The sequence below is a fragment of the Liolophura sinensis genome, chromosome 7, assembly GCF_032854445.1.
Source record: "Liolophura sinensis isolate JHLJ2023 chromosome 7, CUHK_Ljap_v2, whole genome shotgun sequence".
Classification (NCBI taxonomy): Eukaryota; Metazoa; Mollusca; class Polyplacophora; order Chitonida; family Chitonidae; genus Liolophura; species Liolophura sinensis.
In genome coordinates this window covers 25376803-25390923 of record NC_088301.1, presented here as the reverse complement: position 1 = coordinate 25390923, position 14121 = coordinate 25376803, and the positions used below count along the sequence as shown (strand labels likewise).

At 38.9% G+C, this 14121-nt stretch overlaps 11 non-coding genes across 11 annotated transcripts; 6 read left to right on the top strand and 5 right to left on the bottom strand.

Moving 5' to 3' along the window:
• Positions 1–667: 667 nt before the first annotated feature.
• On the bottom strand, positions 668–749 carry Trnal-uag (transfer RNA leucine (anticodon UAG)). Its single transcript has one exon. It is a non-coding gene; the product is annotated as a tRNA-Leu (tRNA).
• A 1016-nt stretch (positions 750–1765) lies between these two features.
• Trnal-aag (transfer RNA leucine (anticodon AAG)) lies at positions 1766–1847 on the top strand. The gene has a single exon. It is a non-coding gene; the product is annotated as a tRNA-Leu (tRNA).
• Positions 1848–2290: 443 nt separating this feature from the next.
• On the bottom strand, positions 2291–2372 carry Trnal-uag (transfer RNA leucine (anticodon UAG)). Its single transcript has one exon. It is a non-coding gene; the product is annotated as a tRNA-Leu (tRNA).
• A 439-nt stretch (positions 2373–2811) lies between these two features.
• On the top strand, positions 2812–2894 carry Trnal-aag (transfer RNA leucine (anticodon AAG)). Its single transcript has one exon. It is a non-coding gene; the product is annotated as a tRNA-Leu (tRNA).
• A 442-nt stretch (positions 2895–3336) lies between these two features.
• On the bottom strand, positions 3337–3418 carry Trnal-uag (transfer RNA leucine (anticodon UAG)). The gene has a single exon. It is a non-coding gene; the product is annotated as a tRNA-Leu (tRNA).
• Positions 3419–4146: 728 nt separating this feature from the next.
• On the top strand, positions 4147–4228 carry Trnal-aag (transfer RNA leucine (anticodon AAG)). The gene has a single exon. It is a non-coding gene; the product is annotated as a tRNA-Leu (tRNA).
• A 960-nt stretch (positions 4229–5188) lies between these two features.
• On the top strand, positions 5189–5270 carry Trnal-aag (transfer RNA leucine (anticodon AAG)). The gene has a single exon. It is a non-coding gene; the product is annotated as a tRNA-Leu (tRNA).
• Positions 5271–5713: 443 nt separating this feature from the next.
• Positions 5714–5795, bottom strand: Trnal-uag (transfer RNA leucine (anticodon UAG)). The gene has a single exon. It is a non-coding gene; the product is annotated as a tRNA-Leu (tRNA).
• A 439-nt stretch (positions 5796–6234) lies between these two features.
• On the top strand, positions 6235–6316 carry Trnal-aag (transfer RNA leucine (anticodon AAG)). Its single transcript has one exon. It is a non-coding gene; the product is annotated as a tRNA-Leu (tRNA).
• A 961-nt stretch (positions 6317–7277) lies between these two features.
• On the top strand, positions 7278–7359 carry Trnal-aag (transfer RNA leucine (anticodon AAG)). Its single transcript has one exon. It is a non-coding gene; the product is annotated as a tRNA-Leu (tRNA).
• A 443-nt stretch (positions 7360–7802) lies between these two features.
• Trnal-uag (transfer RNA leucine (anticodon UAG)) lies at positions 7803–7884 on the bottom strand. The gene has a single exon. It is a non-coding gene; the product is annotated as a tRNA-Leu (tRNA).
• Positions 7885–14121: the final 6237 nt, after the last annotated feature.

Here is a 14121-nt window from a genome sequence, read left to right as displayed (position 1 = left end):
CAGCTTACACAAATCACAGTGGAAAATATACTGGTGTATCACCCAACAATAACGTCACACCTGCCTTTATTCCTTAAGAGGAGCCACTTTCCCAATGCCTCTTAGCTTTTAAGATCACACGCGATCGCTACGGTTATATGATCTGGTAGCGTGGCCGAGCGGTCTTAGTCGCTGGTTTAAGACACCAGTCTCTTCGGAGGCGTGGGTTAGAATCCCACCGCTGCCATTTGCTATTTCTTTTCTTGTTTTATATCATTTATGTAAAGCTGTGGAGTTGGTTTTTTGTCTCTTTTTTTGTCATTTCGTTTGGTTTTCTGATGAAACACACCAGAACTAATCGTTATTTCTGCCAAAAATCCAGACGCTTCGTCTTTCTTAAAGTTTCATATCGTATTTGACGAAAGTGTTAAGACCGTACGGTATCATTTTGCAACACTTTTCATTAATAGATATTTTTTCCTCACTTAACAGCATTGGTAACAATAGAAATAATTATAGCCTAAACTTCAGTTTCTTTGTCTTTTTTAAAATTTACATTTTGGTTCACTTCCAATCGTCAAAGGAAAATGAGAAAATCTCAAGAGTGCTCGTCTGAGATCATGTCAAAGTATTCGGCAAAGCAAAGCACGTATTTTATTTCAAGCAAAAAATAAAAAAACACCCCGTATGGCAGCGGTGGGATTCGAACCCATGCCTCCTGAGAGACTGGTGCCTAAAACCAGAGCCTTAGACCACTCGGCCACGCTACCTGACAGATGATTGAACATTTTGGAAAAAAAACACTGACATTCTAACAAGGCCTACACCACTTCCGGTTAGCACATATTTTATAGGTCATACAAGAGCTCACTCCTTTTTCTGAAAATTCATCTGGTGAAGTTGGCGAAGTCAAATTGTCATGCATTAACATTGTTCAACTCTTGCTTCTGGACGTAAAATCATAACATTTTGCAAAGCTAACCTTCCCTATGGTGGATAGGCTCATAGCAGCCATCTGCAGTAAACTTTTTCTCAAAAACAAACTAAACTCTCATAGCTGACAGATGATTGAACATTTTGGAAAAAAAACCACTGACATTCTAACAAGGCCTACATCACTTCCGGTTAGCACATATTTTATAGGTTATACAAGAGCTCACTCCTTTTTCTGAAAATTCATCTGGTGACGTTGGCGAAGTCAACTTGTCATGCATTAACATTGTTCAACTCTTGCTTCTGGACGTAAAATCATAACATTTTGCAAAGCTAACCTTCGCTATGGTGGATAGGCTCATAGCAGCCATCTGCAGTAAAATTTTTCTCAAAAACAAACTAAAGTCTCATAACTGACAGATGATTGAACATTTCGGAAAAAAAAACACTGACATTCTAACAAGGCCTTCAACATTTCCGGTTAGCACATATTTTATATGTTACACAAGAGCACACTCCTTTTTCTGAAAATTCATCTGGTGAAGTTGGCGAAGTCAACTTGTCATGCATTAACATTGTTCAACTCTTGCTTCTGGACGTAAAATCATAACATTTTGCAAAGCTAACCTTCGCTATGGTGGATAGGCTCATAGCAGCCATCTGCAGTAAACTTTTTCTCAAAAACAAACTAAACTCTCATATACTTTAACAGCTTACACAAATCACAGTGGAAAATATACTGGTGTATCATCCAACAATAACGTCACACCTGCCTTTATTCCTTAAGAGGAACCACTTTCGGAATGCTTCTTAGCTTTTAAAATCACACGCGATCGCTACGGTTATGGGATCTGGTAGCGTGGCCGAGCGGTCTAAGGTGCTGGTTTAAGGTACCAGTCTCTTCGGAGGCATGGGTTCGAATCCCACCGCTGCCATTTGATATTTCTTTTCTTGTTTTATATCATTTATGTAAAGCTGTGGAGTTGGTTTTGTTTGTCTTTTGTTGTCATTTCGTTTGGTTTCCTAATGAAACACACCAGAACTAATCGTTATTTGTTCCAAAAATCCAGACGCTTTTTCTTTTCTTAAAGTTTCATATCGTATTTAACGAAAGTGTTAAGACCGTACGGTATCATTTTGCAACACTTTTCATTAATAGATAAATCTTCCACATTTAACAGCATTGATAATAATGGTAATAATTATAGCCTAAACTTCAGTTTCTTTGTCTTTTTTTAAAGTTTACATTTTGGTTCACTTCCAATCGTCAAAGGAAAATGAGAAAGTTTCAAAAGTGCTCGTCTGAGAGCATGTCAAAGTATTCGGCAAAGCAAAGCACGTTTTTTATTTCAAGCAAGAAATAAAAAAAAAACCAGTATGGCAGCGGTGGGATTCGAACCCACGCCTCCTGAGAGACTGGTGCCTAAAACCAGCGCCTTAGACCACTCGGCCACGCTACCTGACAGATGATCGAACATTTCGGAAAAAAAAACACTGACATTCTAACAAGGCCTACACCACTTCCGGATAGCACATATTTTATAGGTTATACAAGAGCACACTACTTTTTCTGAAAATTCATCTGGTGAAGTTGGCGAAGTCAACTTGTCATGCATTAACATTGTTCAACTCTTGCTTCTGGACGTAAAATCATAACATTTTGCAAAGCTAACCTTCGCTGTGGCGGATAGGCTCATAGCAGCCATCTGCAGTAAACTTTTTCTCAAAAACAAACTAAACTCTCATATATTTTAACAGCTTACACAAATCACAGTGGAAAATATACTGGTGTATCATCCAACAATAACGTCACACCTGCCTTTATTCCTTAAGAGGAGCCAGTGTCCCAATGCCTCTTAGCTTTTAAGATCACACGCGATCGCTACGGTTATGGGATCTGGTAGCGTGGCCGAGCGGTCTAAGGCGCTGGTTTAAGGCACCAGTCTCTTCGGAGGCGTGGGGTCCGAATCCCACCGCTGCCATTTGTTATTTCTTTTCTTGTTTTATATCATTTATGTAAAGCTGTGGAGTTGGTTTTTTGTTACTTTTTTTTGTCATGTCGTTTGATTTTCTGATGAAACACACCAGAACTAATCGTTATTTCTGCCAAAAATCCAGACGCTTCGTCTTTCTTAAAGTTTCATATCGTATTTAACAAAAGTGTTTAGACCGTACGGTATCATTTTGCAACACTTTTCATTAATAGATATTTTTTCCACACTTAACAGCATTGGTAACAATGGAAATAATTATAGCCTAAACTTCAGTTTCTTTGTCTTTTTTAAAATTTACATTTTGGTTCACTTCCAATCGTCAAAGGAAAATGAGAAAATCTCAAGAGTGCTCGTCTGAGAGCATGTCAAAGTATTCGGCAAAGCAAAGCACGTATTTTATTTCAAGCAAGAAATAAAAAAAAACCCAGTATAGCAGCGGTGGGATTCGAACCCACGCCTCCTGAGAGACTGGTGCCTAAAACCAGCGCCTTAGACCACTCGGCCACGCTACCTCACAGATGATTGAACATTTTGGAAAAAAAACACTGACATTCTAACAAGGCCTACACCACTTCCGGTTAGCACATATTTTATAGGTTATACAAGAGCTCACTCCTTTTTCTGAAAATTCATCTGGTGAAGTTGGCGAAGTCAACTTGTCATGCATTAACATTGTTCAACTCTTGCTTCTGGACGTAAAATCATAACATTTTGCAAAGCTAACCTTCGCTATGGTGGATAGGCTCATAGCAGCCATCTGCAGTAAACTTTTTCTCAAAAACAAACTAAACTCTCATAACTGACAGATGATTGAACATTTTGGAAAAAAAAAACACTGACATTCTAACAAGGCCTACATCACTTCCGGTTAGCACATATTTTATAGGTTATACAAGAGCTCACTCCTTTTTCTGAAAATTCATCTGATGAAGTTGGCGAAGTCAACTTGTCATGCATTAACATTGTTCAACTCTTGCTTCTGGACGTAAAATCATAACATTTTGCAAAGCTAACCTTCGCTATGGCGGATAGGCTCATAGCAGCCATCTGCAGTAAACTTTTTCTCAAAAACAAACTAAACTCTCATATACTTTAACAGCTTACACAAATCACAGTGGAAAATATACTGGTGTATCATCCAACAATAACGTCACACCTGCCTTTATTCCTTAAGAGGAGCCACTGTCCCAATGCCTCTTAGCTTTTAAAATCACACGCGATCGCCACGGTTATGGGATTTGGTAGCGTGGCCGAGCGGTCTAAGGCGCTGGTTTAAGGCACCAGTCTCTTCGGAGGCGTGGGTTCGAATCCCACCGCTGCCATTTGCTATTTCTTTTCTTGTTTTATATCATTTATGTAAAGCTGTGGAGTTGGTTTTTTGTTTCTTTTTTTTGTCATTTCGCTTGGTTTTCTGATGAAACACACCAGAACTAATCGTTATTTGTTCCAAAAATCCAGACGCTTTTTCTTTTCTTAAAGTTTCATATCGTATTTAACGAAAGTGTTAAGACCGTACGGTATCATTTTGCAACACTTTTCATTAATATATATTTTTTCCACATTTAACAGCATTGGTAACAATGGAAATAATTATTGGCTAAACTTCAGTTTCTTTGTCTTTTTTAAAGTTTACATTTTTGTTCACTTCCAATTGTCAAAGGAAAATGAGAAAATCTCAAGAGTGCTCGTCTGAGAGCATGTCAAAGTATTCGGCAAAGCAAAGCACGTATTTTATTTCAAGCAAGAAATAAAAAAAAACCCAGTATGGCAGCGGTGGGATTCGAACGCCTCCTGAGAGACTGGTGCCTAAAACCAGCGCCTTAGACCACTCGGCCACGCTACCTGAGAGATGATCGAACATTTCGGAAAAAAAAACACTGACACTCTAACAAGGCCTACACCACTTCCGGATAGCACATATTTTATAGGTTATACAAGAGCACACTACTTTTTCTGAAAATTCATCTGGTGAAGTTGGCGAAGTCAACTTGTCATGCATTAACATTGTTCAACTCTTGCTTCTGGACGTAAAATCATAACATTTTGCAAAGCTAACCTTCGCTGTGGCGGATAGGCTCATAGCAGCCATCTGCAGTAAACTTTTTCTCAAAAACAAACTAAACTCTTATATATTTTAACAGCTTACACAAATCACAGTGGAAAATATACTGGTGTATCATCCAACAATAACGTCACACCTGCCTTTATTCCTTAAAAGGAGCCACTGTCCCAATGCCTCTTAGCTTTTAAGATCACACGCGATCGCTACGGTTATGGGATCTGGTAGCGTGGCCGAGCGGTCTAAGTCGCTGGTTTAAGGCACCAGTCTCTTCGGAGGCGTGGGTTCGAATCCCACCGCTGCCATTTGCTATTTCTTTTCTTGTTTTATATCATTTATGTAAAGCTGTGGAGTTGGTTTTTTGTTTCTTTTTTTTGTTATTTCGTTTGGTTTTCTGATGAAACACACCAGAACTAATCGTTATTTCTGCCAAAAATCCAGACGCTTCGTCTTTCTTAAAGTTTCATATCGTATTTAACGAAAGTGTTAAGACCGTACGGTATCATTTTGCAACACTTTTCATTAATAGATATTTTTTCCACACTTAACAGCATTGGTAACAATGGAAAGAATTATAGCCTAAACTTCAGTTTCTTTGTCTTTTTTAAAATTTACATTTTGGTTCACTTCCAATCGTCAAAGGAAAATGAGAAAATCTCAAGAGTGCTCGTCTGAGAGCATGTCAAAGTATTCGGCAAAGCTAAGCACGTATTTTATTTCAAGCAAGAAATGAAAAAAAAAACCAGTATGGCAGCGGTGGGATTCGAACCCACGCCTCCTGAGAGACTGGTGCCTAAAACCAGCGCCTTAGACCACTCGGCCACGCTACCTCACAGATGATTGAACATTTTGGAAAAAAAAACACTGACATTCTAACAAGGCCTACACCACTTCCGGTTAGCACATATTTTATAGGTTATACAAGAGCTCACTCCTTTTTCTGAAAATTCATCTGATGAAGTTGGCGAAGTCAACTTGTCATGCATTAACATTGTTCAACTCTTGCTTCTGGACGTAAAATCATAACATTTTGCAAAGCTAACCTTCGCTATGGCGGATAGGCTCATAGCAGCCATCTGCAGTAAACTTTTTCTCAAAAACAAACTAAACTCTCATATACTTTAACAGCTTACACAAATCACAGTGGAAAATATACTGGTGTATCATCCAACAATAACGTCACACCTGCCTTTATTCCTTAAGAGGAGCCACTGTCCCAATGCCTCTTAGCTTTTAAAATCACACGCGATCGCCACGGTTATGGGATTTGGTAGCGTGGCCGAGCGGTCTAAGGCGCTGGTTTAAGGCACCAGTCTCTTCGGAGGCGTGGGTTCGAATCCCACCGCTGCCATTTGCTATTTCTTTTCTTGTTTTATATCATTTATGTAAAGCTGTGGAGTTGGTTTTTTGTTTCTTTTTTTTTGTCATTTCGCTTGGTTTTCTGATGAAACACACCAGAACTAATCGTTATTTGTTCCAAAAATCCAGACGCTTTTTCTTTTCTTAAAGTTTCATATCGTATTTAACGAAAGTGTTAAGACCGTACGGTATCATTTTGCAACACTTTTCATTAATATATATTTTTTCCACATTTAACAGCATTGGTAACAATGGAAATAATTATTGGCTAAACTTCAGTTTCTTTGTCTTTTTTAAAGTTTACATTTTTGTTCACTTCCAATTGTCAAAGGAAAATGAGAAAATCTCAAGAGTGCTCGTCTGAGAGCATGTCAAAGTATTCGGCAAAGCAAAGCACGTATTTTATTTCAAGCAAGAAATAAAAAAAAACCCAGTATGGCAGCGGTGGGATTCGAACGCCTCCTGAGAGACTGGTGCCTAAAACCAGCGCCTTAGACCACTCGGCCACGCTACCTGAGAGATGATCGAACATTTCGGAAAAAAAAACACTGACACTCTAACAAGGCCTACACCACTTCCGGATAGCACATATTTTATAGGTTATACAAGAGCACACTACTTTTTCTGAAAATTCATCTGGTGAAGTTGGCGAAGTCAACTTGTCATGCATTAACATTGTTCAACTCTTGCTTCTGGACGTAAAATCATAACATTTTGCAAAGCTAACCTTCGCTGTGGCGGATAGGCTCATAGCAGCCATCTGCAGTAAACTTTTTCTCAAAAACAAACTAAACTCTTATATATTTTAACAGCTTACACAAATCACAGTGGAAAATATACTGGTGTATCATCCAACAATAACGTCACACCTGCCTTTATTCCTTAAAAGGAGCCACTGTCCCAATGCCTCTTAGCTTTTAAGATCACACGCGATCGCTACGGTTATGGGATCTGGTAGCGTGGCCGAGCGGTCTAAGTCGCCGGTTTAAGGCACCAGTCTCTTCGGAGGCGTGGGTTCGAATCCCACCGCTGCCATTTGCTATTTATTTTCTTGTTTTATATCATTTATGTAAAGCTGTGGAGTTGGTTTTTTGTTTCTTTTTTTTTGTTATTTCGTTTGGTTTTCTGATGAAACACACCAGAACTAATCGTTATTTCTGCCAAAAATCCAGACGCTTCGTCTTTCTTAAAGTTTCATATCGTATTTAACGAAAGTGTTAAGACCGTACGGTATCATTTTGCAACACTTTTCATTAATAGATATTTTTTCCACACTTAACAGCATTGGTAACAATGGAAAGAATTATAGCCTAAACTTCAGTTTCTTTGTCTTTTTTAAAATTTACATTTTGGTTCACTTCCAATCGTCAAAGGAAAATGAGAAAATCTCAAGAGTGCTCGTCTGAGAGCATGTCAAAGTATTCGGCAAAGCTAAGCACGTATTTTATTTCAAGCAAGAAATGAAAAAAAAACCAGTATGGCAGCGGTGGGATTCGAACCCACGCCTCCTGAGAGACTGGTGCCTAAAACCAGCGCCTTAGACCACTCGGCCACGCTACCTCACAGATGATTGAACATTTTGGAAAAAAAACACTGACATTCTAACAAGGCCTACACCACTTCCGGTTAGCACATATTTTATAGGTTATACAAGAGCTCACTCCTTTTTCTGAAAATTCATCTGGTGAAGTTGGCGAAGTCAACTTGTCATGCATTAACATTGTTCAACTCTTGCTTCTGGACGTAAAATCATAACATTTTGCAAAGCTAACCTTCGCTATGGTGGATAGGCTCATAGCAGCCATCTGCAGTAAACTTTTTCTCAAAAACAAACTAATCTCTCATAACTGACAGATGATTGAACATTTTGGAAAAAAAAACACTGACATTCTAACAAGGCCTACACCACTTCCGGTTAGCACATATTTAATAGGTTATACAAGAGCTCACTCCTTTTTCTGAAAATTCATCTGATGAAGTTGGCGAAGTCAACTTGTAATGCATTAACATTGTTCAACTCTTGCTTCTGGACGTAAAATCATAACATTTTGCAAAGCTAACCTTCGCTATGGCGGATAGGCTCATAGTAGCCATCGGCTGTAAACTTTTTCTCAAAAACAAACTAAACTCTCATATACTTTAACAGCTTACACAAATCACAGTGGAAAATATACTGGTGTATCATCCAACAATAACGTCACACCTGCCTTTATTCCTTAAGAGGAACCACTTTCGGAATGCTTCTTAGCTTTTAAAATCACACGCGATCGCTACGGTTATGGGACCTGGTAGCGTGGCCGAGGCGGTCTAAGGTGCTGGTTTAAGGTACCAGTCTCTTCGGAGGGATTGGTTCGAATCCCACCGCTGCCATTTGCTATTTCTTTTCTTGTTTTATATCATTTATGTAAAGCTGTGGAGTTGGTTTTGTTTGTCTTTTTTTGTCATTTCGTTTGGTTTCCTAATGAAACACACCAGAACTAATCGTTATTTGTTCCAAAAATCCAGACGCTTTTTCTTTTCTTAAAGTTTCATATCGTATTTGACGAAAGTGTTAAGACCGTACGGTATCATTTTTGCAACACTTTTCATTAATAGATAAATCTTCCACATTTAACAGCATTGATAATAATGGTAATAATTATAGCCTAAACTTCAGTTTCTTTGTCTTTTTTTAAAGTTTACATTTTGGTTCACTTCCAATCGTCAAAGGAAAATGAGAAAATCTCAAGAGTGCTCGTCTGAGAGCATGTCAAAGTATTCGGCAAAGCAAAGCACGTTTTTTATTTCAAGCAAGAAATAAAAAAAAAAAGAGCCCGCATGGCATCGTTGGAGTTCGAACCCACGCCTCCTGAGAGACTGGTGCCTAAAACCAGCGCCTTAGACCTCTCGGCCACGCTACCTGAGAGATGATCGAACATTTCGGAAAAAAAAATACTGACATTCTAACAAGGCCTACACCATTTCCGGTAAGCACATATTTAATAGGTTATACAAGAGCACACTGCTTTTTCTGAAAATTCATCTGGTGAAGTTGGCGAAGTCAACTTGTAATGCATTAACATTGTTCAACTCTTGCTTCTGGACGTAAAATCATAACATTTTGCAAAGCTAACCTTCGCTATGGCGGATAGGCTCATAGCAGCCATCTGCAGTAAACTTTTTCTCAAAAACAGACTAAACTCTCATATATTTTAACAGCTTACACAAATCACAGTGGAAAACTTTATGGTGTATCACCAACGAGAAACGTCACATCTGCCTTCAATCCCTAATGCAAGACAATTACGCAATTACAGATAAATCTTCCACTTATAACAGCATTGATAACACTGGAAATAATTATAGCCTAACCTTCAGTTTCTTAGCCGCTTTTTAAAGTTTACATTTTGGTTCACTTCCAATTGCCACAATGAAATGAGAAAGTCTGAAGAGTGCTCGTCTGACCCGGATGTCAAATTTTTTTGCATACCAAAGGACGTATTTTATTTCAAGCGAGAATTACAAAAAAGACCCCGGATGGCAGCGGTGGGATTCGAACACACGCCTCCTGAGAAACTAATGCCTAAAACCAGCGCCTTAGAACACTCGGTCACGCTACCTGACTGACGATTAAATATTTCGGAAAAAAAAAACATATTGTGGACATTCCAACAAGGCCTACACAACTTCCGGTTGGCACATATTTAAAAGGTTATACAAGAGCGCACTGTTTTCCCTGGAAAATTCATCTGGTAGATTTGGCGAATTCAACCTGTCATGACTTAACATTGTTCATCTCTTGCTTCTGGACGTAAAATCATAGCAATTGCAAAGCTAACCTCCGCTAGAGCGGATAGGTGCATAGCAACCATATGCAGTAAGTCTTTAGTTTTTGACAAAAACAAACAAAACTCTTACTAATTTTTACCTCTTACACAGTCACAGTGGAAAATATTATGGTGTGTCACCAGCCAGTAGTGTCTGTTTGGAAATATTGGCCGATATGCTCACTATCATATTTTGGCTCGGGGGGAAATCTTGGGCACATTTTCTTAAACAGCGCATGTGTCAGTTAATTTTTTATTTTGCAATTAACCAGGTGTGAAGTTTGAATCCTGGGCGAAATATCTCTAGTTTTTTGAAAACCATACGTTCTTATATTCCTTTTATCTTCACATTGGTAGATTTTTTTTCACCATACAGAGGAAGTTGACACAAGAGATTTACTCCTCGAGTGATTGGGTTTTTTTTCTGACTGTGAAGAAATCTAGTATCGTAAGTGCTGTGTGCAAAGCAGTGAAGATGACTTTTTACTGATCAGTCATGGCAGGCATAAATGACCTTGGCCTATAAATGTTTACCTATTGATACTTAATCTGCACTGTATTGTTATAGTAAAAACTGTCGTAAACGCCCGTTAATTATCTCCCCTTCGTTTGAACCAGAATATATTTAACACAGAGATAATAAATGACAGTACCAATCAGGTACGGATCTCGCTAAATATTAAGAGGCTAGTCAGGACTATTTTAGCAAGAAAAAAAAAATAAAAAAACATCGTCTAATATTTACTTCCACAAAGGAACACCAGTTAGAATGGTCACAATAGGAACAGATTTCTTAGAGAAATATATGTAGGTAGTATGTATGTAGGCCTGTATAAATTAAAATGTATGATGTGCGATTGCTCACGATTTCCTAGCAAATATCAAGATATTTACAGAATATTTAGTTAACTATCAACATAAACTACATATCAATGGAAAACATATTTTTCTTTCTACCTCAGATATGTTGACAATGCATCTAAATTATTGTAATTGTGGGGCGATATTATTTGCATTTTTACGGGAAGCCAGGAAACTTTTATAATAACAGCAGCGGATTATCTTTGTTCTATTTGAAATCAAAGAACTGCTGGCATTTCCTAGAGGAAGTGAGGACCCCTTGACACTACTCACCACGTTTCTGATGAAAGAACAGAAAATCCTTGTAAGCACTGTTCAACACTGCAACCACACCTACTTCTAAAGAAAACAGCAGGTTTTGTACTACATGTCTTTACTCTATATATACAAGTTCCACTGTTTAATATATGGTTTAAATACTAAGGAATGTGAATGTTAACCCGTACCTTAATTCTGGATTGGTTTTAGAAACCCCACCGATACGTTCATGTTCCACCTGCCATATTCGTTAATAGGCACAAGAAAGCCACACGTAACTGACATGGCCGAAACAAGCTATGCTAGGCACTTTCAGAAGACGGGCAGACCAACGTCAACTTTGAACCGGATTTGGTACAAACCGCTGAGCCGATGTACGGGGTCAAGAAAGGAACTTCCTGTCCGTGTGAGAAAATGTAGCAATTCTTGTGTGACTTGGGTATGATCTACAAAGATCTTTGTTTTGCCAGTTTGGCTCACATCATAAATCGGAACATTGTTGATCTGGTAAGGCCAAAATTTACACTAGAATGCGTGTCCCCCCACCCCGTCCCAAGCCCCGCCAAATCCTACCTACTCACACTTTGGTTCGTGCATGTGAACAAACAGGTAAAAATCGGTGCACGTTTCTCGTGCTTTCTGTCTTGAAAACAGCCTGTTACAGACGCCTCTTTATACTACAAGCCTATGGTGCAAATAACAGGCAGCCATCGTGAAGGTATATGCGTATTTTTTAATATCTCCACTAAGAACAGTCAGAACAAAAGTAACTCGCGTCTACAGACAGGGAATTTTTCTCGCTCTGCTTTACTTATCTGTTTTGTTGAGATTTTATGTCATAATTTCCAGAACACGCAAAGAGACTAATTTGCGGACTCCTCACTAGATTGGGCATAGAGGATTACCTTACACCTATAAACTGTTAAACAGATGAACAGACTGGCCTTATGAAATGAAAGCCATAAAATAAGACCAAGTGAGTTTCTCAGGCCATAGTGGCGTGACAACTACCACACTCTCTTAGAATTGTGAAAAGTATTAAGACTGAACCGAACATGTTTTATTTTATACTGGGCAATAAGACTTGGAATATGTTCTAACAACTTACTAGTCACGTTCCCTAAATAAATACAAATTAACAGCTTAGGTATAGGTGTGTAAACAGAAAGACAAAATTAAGACAAGTAAGACGTTTCTTAACACGGACACGATTGCAATTTGGACATAAAAACAGGAGCCAGTGAGGCATGCTTCAGTATTATGAATATAATAATCAATACAGGGGCCTCGGTGGCTCAGTTGGTTAGCTCGCTAGCGCAGCGTAATGCCCCAGCAGCCTCTCACCAATGCGCTGTGAGTTCAAGTCCAGCTCATGCTGGCTTCTTCTCCGCCGTACGTGGGAAGGTCTGCCTGTAACCTGCAAATGGTCGTGGGTTTTCCCCAGGCTCTGCCCGGTTTACCCCCACCATAATGCTGGCCGCCGTCGTATAAGTTAAATATTCTTAAGTACGGCGTAAAACACCAATCAAATAAATAAATAATAATCGTGACAGCTAATTACACAATTTGTGTAGCCATGATCTGACTGAAGTATTGCCAATGTGGCGTTAAGCCATAATCATTCATTCATTCATTTATTCACAATTTCCCCCTATTTTCCATATTTATAAATGGTGTCGGATGAGAAAACTCTGAGGAAATATCCATTGTTTCCAAGAGAACGAGCAAAAATGACCAATGTACTGTCAGTATTGCTGCGATGCATGCGCGAATAAGCTCTCGGGAGACCCCGGGATCAAACCCCAGGGTCCGGTCATACCAAAGACTTTAAAATTGATACTTGTTGTTGCTTCGTTTGACGCTCAGCACTGAGAGGTTAGAGAAGAAAAATGACTGGTTGTGCCAGTGTTAGTGTAATGTGACTGGGTGTGGTGTCACTTGGCGGCATGGACTCGCCCTGCTAGAGGAAGACACAATATATGTACACACACCTAATAACTCCTTGTCGTCATATGACTGAAAAATTGCTAAGTACGACGTTAATCTCCGTCCATACTAAGCACACATACATGCGCATTTCAAAATGCACCCCATAACAAGAACAAGAAAAACGCCCACAACAATAACAACGCCCACAACTCAGACATTTTCACAGCTAAATGTTCTCGAGTACAACGTTAAATACCCAACGAAATAAATAAAATGAAATGAAATAAAGAAATCAAAAGCGACGAAAATGTAAGAAAAAATAATTTATTTTGGGTAGCATCGGTATGAAGTTACAGATCTATTTCTTTTGTTCCACAAAAAATCACCTTGCCCTATGTCCAAAAACATATAGCAAAGGGATATTTGCAATAGGTAGGCAATCACAGAAACACAAATTGATAGTTTATTCTGCCAAACACTGGACTCGTGTGACCACGAGCCTAGATTACAATTTCAGACTGTAATAACACAAAGCTTGTGTCGTTTTGGTAGCATGGTGGACCCACGGTGATTTCATTCATACAAGACACAGGCACACACACCTTGGAAATGGTTTTGTTGCCCTTGTTATCCACGTGACTTTGGTGGTTCAAACTCAGTGAGCTTATATACTGATTTATATTTATTCACACTAAATTTGAGCGAAAATCCACAATGAAAATCACATTAAGTCTCTTGACTTGGGTCCACTGTATTCAGGACCTGAATAGACAAATGACATGAGAAATCAAGCTTTCGAAATACCAAGGTATGGACTTTCTTGTGTCAGTCCACAATGCGAATGCTCACAAGATAGCTCCGTAAAATGCTAGAGTCGCTCTCTCAACAGTCTACTTGAGGCGTTGCAAATCCGGCCCACTTCACTAGCAGACGACGGGTTAGG